The sequence below is a fragment of the Ixodes scapularis genome, unplaced genomic scaffold (assembly GCF_016920785.2).
Source record: "Ixodes scapularis isolate PalLabHiFi unplaced genomic scaffold, ASM1692078v2 PGA_scaffold1__304_contigs__length_218370807, whole genome shotgun sequence".
In the NCBI taxonomy this organism is placed as follows: domain Eukaryota; kingdom Metazoa; phylum Arthropoda; class Arachnida; order Ixodida; family Ixodidae; genus Ixodes; species Ixodes scapularis.
Genome location: NW_024609846.1, coordinates 104,562,437 through 104,569,528, shown reverse-complemented (window position 1 = coordinate 104,569,528; position 7,092 = coordinate 104,562,437).

Genomic DNA, 7,092 nt, shown 5'->3' with positions numbered 1-7,092 from the left:
AGTGAGGAAAAAAATGAGAAAGAGGCGAGGCGTCAACGGAGCATGGCTTATGGAGGTTACGCGGCTGACGTCATGCCCTCTCCTACCCTTCTATTCTCCATGCTGATCTCTATGACAACTGCTGGATCGCGCTTCCCCGCTTGTTCGCTGCAGCGCAAGTGAAGCCACCGGACTTCACTCGCTTGGGATACGATTTGCCGTTTTTGCTAGCCTTTGCTGCGGTTTTCCAGCGTGCTGTGGACACGTTTTCTACTCGTTCGTCGTCATCCGCCGAAGAAGTTTTTTGAAGACTCTGTGTATTGTTGAGACTTGCCGTCGTGAACACGTGGAAATTTTTACGAAAGTGCAGTGTCGCAGGAAAAAGGCACAACGCGTCGAAAGGAAGGTTGGCGGCGTGTTCCAAGCTTCCTTGGCACGCCGAAGTGCCGTGTCTCTGTGCCTTCGCACGCTTGGATACCGACCAAGAACCGACGCCGTGTGTATGTGTCTAGTGAGTGCAATGTGCGTGAAGCTGTTCGTGCCTCTGGATCAGCGTCTTTTCCCCTCGCGGTTTAGGAACGAGCTTAATCCACTAGCGACGGAAGATGGGGGGAAGGTACGTCTTTTTTTCGTCCTTAGACGGTTTACACAATACCGTGCACAACAGCTCCTCATCACTGATCAGTGCTGGCTTATTATCAACCTACTTAATTGCACTTGACGTTTGAGCGCGGCTCGCCTAATCGTAATTGGTCAGCAGGTTGCACACGACCATATCGGCCGCGCTTCAAAGATTTTCATTCTCGCCGTCTTGTACTTTTGCTTTCGAAAACCCCCCTGGCTCCACAACGTTGCCCTATTCGTGCTCCCACGGAATCTATTAGAGTAGATTTGGGACATAGCCATGGTTAATATAGTACATAAGAACACGTACAGATCTCTCCCTTTTATTGATAGCAACTCACCGGAACAGCTGGACGATCCAGAACTCCGTGGCCGATATATATAAATGATCTAAAGGCTTCTACGCGCGACACACGTTCAGAACTTTGGCGTGGCGTCAATTCTTGACTGGTATCCAAGCGTGCGATGCATCACTCGGCGTGCCAAGGGAGCTTTGATCACGCCGCGACACCGGCGACACTTGTTTTCGACGAGTTGTACCTTTTGATACGGCTTCACGCACATTGCACTCGCAAAACACATCCACACGGCGTCGGTTCTTGGTCGGTATCCAAGCGTGCGAAGGCACAGAGACACGGCACTTCGGCGTGCCAAGGAAGCTTTGAACACGCCGCCAGCCCTTCCTTTCGACGCGTTGTGCCTTTTTCCTGCGACACTGCACTTTCGTAAAATTTTCCACGTGTTCACGACGGCAAGTCTCAACAATACACAGAGTCTTCAAAAAACTTCTTCGGCGAATGACGACGAACGAGTAGAAAACGTGTCCACAGCACGCTGGAAAACCGCAGCAAAGGCTAGCAAAAACGGCAAATCGTATCCCAAGCGAGTGAAGTCCGGTGGCTTCACTTGCGGGAGCGGCAAGCGCGATCCAGCAATTGTCATTGAGATCAGTGGAAGGGAAGAAGTTAATGCAGCGTAATGACTTTATTGCTTTTTACAAGCGTTGGAATGGCTCAGAATTTAGTTTACAACGTTAAATTATGACTGTTTATATTGCTGAGAGTTTTCACTCTTCGCGTTTACCATGGCAACGTTGCCTTCTTTCTCTCGTGTTCTGTCGCTCTCTTTTGCGATCGTTCACTCGGGACCCCGGGTGTCGGCGCACGGGATTTGCCACTCCTCCTCACACACCTTTACCCCCCTGACTTGCGCAGAGTTTGCACAAACAATAGACTACTTCCATAAAGCCCTGCATGCAACACGGCGCGCGTTGCACTCTGGGAACTAGTTGGCCAGGGAGGGGTGTGGCATGGTTTCGGTTTCGATCGACACGTCGATAAGATATTGTTTTCTTGTCCCAAGAGCGTCATTTGTGGTCTCTAAACTAACCTAAATGGCCAGATCTCGAAGCTTTAGCACAAGCCCGAGACGTATAGCTTCTCTTAACACATGCTTGTTGTATTTTTGTACCTGAGCCTTCCTGTTAGCGCTCCAATCGAGGTATGTGGACGAGCCAGTGCTGGGAGTGTCGACGCTGCGAAGCTCGGGGATCTTGCTTGTGTACGAATCAAAAAGCTGTAGCAAACAATAAGTATGCATACATCGAGCTCGCGCCTTTACATTAGTGTTGTTGATCAGGAAGTTTGTTTGCTTCGTGCGTCCATAGACGAAATATTTCTTTTTGCAATTACTGTTTTTCTTAATGTACCTGAGTATGCGAGGTAAAACTCGGAGGTGCCATTGAAAAGCTCAATTTTAACACACTTCTTATTTCTTATCTGTACTGACCCGCAGCACTGCACGAAGTGAAGTCCCCACCCGCTTGCATTTCACTAATATTCAACATCGCGTATGCGCATAAAGTTATCCTGCAATCATATAGGCACATTCGCGCCTACAGACCGTTTTAAGAATGCAAAAGTCGAGCACTTGTGTGAAGAATGTCGCACCGTTCACCGGAAGTGCGTCAGACGGGCATGAACCCCTATGCGCACCGCATTGGGGTTCATGCCCGTCCGGCGCACGGTGCGACATTCTTCAGACAACTGCTCGAACGAATTCAAAGCGCATTTGACGGTTGCTAATGGCCATAATATTTGTTATGTGTTTTCTTTCTTCCTGCCTGAGTATGCCGAGATAATTTCAGACAACCCGTTCCCGGCACAGATCTCGGGCGTCAGTAGGCTGGTCCAAAAATGCTTAGCGAGGAGTAGGGGACGCTTGTTAGGGGCTCCGTCGTAGCTAGCCGATCTCAGCGTTTGCGAAAAGTTAATCTTCTATCAGCATAAAATTGGAGTGGGAGATATACGATGGCCCGAGGAAGACATCATAGTAACTTCCGTGCAGTAGTGAGGTCGAATTTATTGCGTTTCCTTAAAAGTTCATGCGTAAACGCTGGCCTCAACTTTGATACCCTGTGAGGATGCGGCTTGCTTTTCGCCCAATGAAGTAACAAGAAGCGGACGTTTGGCAAATAAAATGCGTGTAAGGCTCCAGACGAACAAATTTCAGTTGTAGTTCACTGGTACTACACGGGATTACTGACATTGAGCTCAGAGATGCACTCGTGGGGTGAGGTGACTAACCGCCGAATTCAGAACCCTCACTCAAACTACACTCAAACTGAAGGGCCCCTCCACTTCCTCGAGGAAGGCGTGAGGGCCGGCCCTGGCCAATCGCGACGGCGGGTCCGTCCTCGCGATTGGCCAGCGCCGGCCCGCGCGCCTTCCTCGAGGAAGTGGAGGGGCCCTTCAGTTTGAGTGTAGTTTGAGTGAGGTTTCTGAATTCGGCGGTAAGCCACGACTTACTACGTTCGCATACGCACGCAGAATATCCGGTGTTTCGGGAACCAAGGAAAGTGTCCCGGTCTTCGTTTTGTATCGATCGAGAATGAGTGTATTGTACGTTCGTGAAAAGTCAGATAATCGAAAACGCAAGCCGCGCCTTCGGTCGCGGCATGATAGCATGAGATGAAGCTGCTCAGTCGAAACCGAAACTGAGTGGCCAACTAGTTCCCAGAGTGCACTGCGTGGTATTTCGCCGCGATGGGGCGCGTCGGTTTTGGAAGTAGTCCATTGCGTTGAAAAGCAGTCGCCCGCCCTCGAGAGATGCTCGAGAGTCAACCAGAAATTTGCTCGGTCCATCGAAACGATCGAGACCAATGTAACCAAACTATGGTGCCTGGAACGCGTCTCCGACTGGTGTGTTTACCACGCCCAAAAAGTAGTCCCTCGATTTCCGCCTGATGACGTCATAAAAGTGTCATGCTGTCGCCGGTTGCGATCCTGGCGGCGTCCCAACAGTTGTGGTGTACGTGGCAGACGCCTATTCTGCTGCAGGTCGCTCTCTACTGTCCAGGGGCGGCGCCAGAATTTTTTTTCTGGGGGGGCGCTGCATGAATATACTGAAATCGGGGGGGGGGGGGGGGGGGGGGGGGTCTTGTTTTCGTTGTTTATGTTTACCTTCATAAATCTTTCTGCTGACGAGCAGAAATCTCACCTAAAGTATACTTACGCAATTGTGGAGGGCTTAGCGCTGAATATAGGCATCATCCAATAAAAATTTAGATCGAACGTTTTCATTGGATATCATTTAATCCATATTCTCTCTCTTGTGTACTTAAAATGCCCCTATTTTGTTTCTCCTGTAATTAATCCCATTGAGTATAATAGGAACCTCATTATTTTTATGGCGTTTTGTCTGTCGCAGTGAATATCCAGATTGTTTTTAAAAAAAAACATTGCAAACAGTAAACGAATGTGTCCTTTCATAAAAAAAAAAAAAAAAAAAAGAAAAATGTTATCTCGGACGTGCGCAAGTTCGTCAGCGGAAAAACCACGAGAATCGCACTGCGTTTTCAAAACTCAAACTTGTTCGATTCACTCGCCTGGTACTCTCGACTTCATTTCTATGTAGGAAACCCACGAATCTTGACATGACTTATGCGTAACTGTGGTTTCGTGCTTTCTAAAGCCAGATTCTTTGTCCAGAGCTTTTTTCCAGTAACTGCAGCCACAGCTGCCAAACGTGGATTTCTCATTCGCTTTGGTAGAGAACATTCTACAATGATATCAAAAAACGGAATCAACTTGGGTGCTGTATTCTAGCCAAGGAAATAACCTATACCAGTCAGACTGAAAGTTTACAGTCTTTTTTCTTTACTTTTTCAGTGGGAAAGAGTTCACTATCGGCTGCCGCGGCGACTCTGTCTTATACTTGGAAATGTCCAACTGACCTGAAAGATCGTCGTTTCCCTCCAATGCGGTACAAGTTCGTCTCGTCTCACGCACGAAGAAGAAAACTCGTTGAACAAAAAGTTAGGGCGCAAACAAGCTGGTGTAGATTTAACATTTTGGACAAAACCCCGAGACTGGGGGGGAAAAGGACAACACAACACAAAGTCTCAAATACAGCTGCAGTTTATTGGACAGAAGATTGTGGTTTTATAGGGCACAGGTGCCCGGAAACCGGTTCCGGGCACATGCCCTATAAAACCACGATCTTCTGTCCAATAAACTTCAACTGTGTTTGAGACTGTGTTGTGTTGTCCTTTTTTCCCCCCAGTCTCGGGGTTTTGTCCAAAATGTTAAAACTCGTGGCTTTCACTGTTCCTTGTTCCGACGAAGGATGATGGACGTCGCTAGAAGCGCTAAGCAGGCCATCGGGAAGACTGTACGGCTGGGGATGATCCTTCCGCTGCTGCTCGATCTCCAGGTTTTCTGAACCTGAAGAGGGCGGTTCGGAAGGGTCGCCGTCCTGCTTCTTGACGCGCTTGTTGGAAGACGAAAAAAAAAAAAAAAAAATTGCGGTTGATCCCCTTCGCGATTTTGTGTCTCCTTTGGAGTCTTGAAATCTGGCTCAGCTGCGCATGTTCGGTTCAGCAGCGTAATTGTTGGGGCACTTTTTTCGTGTCCGTCATCCTGGTAAAATTTGGCACCGAGGCTCAAAACGTAGCAGAGCAAGAATGGCCCTTGAAAATGGCTTGTTATGTTGAGACCGGCAAGACCAGTTTGGTCCAGGTGATAGTTTATGGCCCCGCCCTTGGGACTGTCTTTGTATCCTTCTGAATGCTTTTCAAAGATTCTACTGGGGAATCCCAACAGACAGATAGACAAACCGGCGTTGTTTCCTACGGCCTCGCTTAGAGTCCTGCTCACCTCTTTCCCCATTGCTTTTGGCCTTTCGTGTTTTGAGCAGCAGTGCACTCGATGCCACCGCAGGGCAAGCGGTGCGTTCCGCGAGCACTATGGCCGCCGTGTCGCCTCCGATAGGTCGCGCGGCAATGGCACACACCCAAAAGAGGAAGAACCTTCACGTTTCCTAGAACAGATTACATTCCCCAGGAAGTGAGCGGAACAATCGAGGGCCCACTTACACCAAGACAATCCAATTGAAAGAAGGAAATTACGCTGGACGGTGGGATGATACCTACAAGGTTGAACTCCTGGATCTCGCAGCCGCGCTATTGAGTGTGGAAGCCAAGGCATTAGTAAAATCCTTCCAGACGACCAGCCGAACCGGCATCGTCTACCAAGCGAGGTCTCTCTCACCTCTTTCCACCTTGCTTTCGCCTGCACATGGTGCCGCCGCGGGACGGTGTAATCCGCGAGCAACATCAGCGCCGTGCCGCTGCTGAAGGTCAAGCGGCTATGGCACGCACCCAAAAGAGGGAGACGCGTCCGGACTTCGGGAATTCTTCACGAAATCCAGAAAGCTTATTCTGGACGAAGGGGTCCTGCAGGGCCCGCTTCCACCGAAAGAAGTCAATCAAAAGTAAGAAAAGTACGCTAGACGGGAGTGGTATGTATCTTGTAAAGCTGTTTCTTCTAAAAATAGTGTCGTGCTTCTCTATTCTTATATTTTATTTGCCTGCTTTGGCTTCCAAGGACGGACGCCTGGCTTAAAAGGACGGATGCTCCGCGTTTATAGCTAAAGTGCCCGTAATGTGCGAGGTTAACTTTCCTTTTGGGAAACCATGACCTTTGCTTTGCGGACTGAACTCCCCCCCCCCCCCCCCCCCCCCCCTCCGACAGCTTTTTTTGGGGGGCAGGAAGAAATTTAAGGGGGGCGGCTGCCCACCCTTGCCCCCCTGTAGAGCCGCCCCTGCTACTGTCACAGTCCACGGAAGCTAGTGCAGCCGGAAGTTGGGACGCCTGAAACGCCGAGACGACAGCGACACTCGCGTTCGCTCGTGCTTTTCGCCAGAATTTCCACGGCCAACCGCCAGGATCGCGATAGGCAACAGCATGGCACTCCGGCTTCTGTGACATCATTTGCTGCCACTTGGGGACCACTTTTGATGTATGGGCGGAATAGGACGCTAAACACACCAGTCGGAGACGCGCTCCAGGCACCATTAGGGTGCCTCGATGTGCCTCTGTCATAGGGTGAAGACACCCATTGTTGTATTGAAAACTGCCTGCACGTGTCGAATGGGCGTTAAAATGGCGCCGAAGCACCGGGCAGAGCTAAGCGCTCGCTCCGAACGAG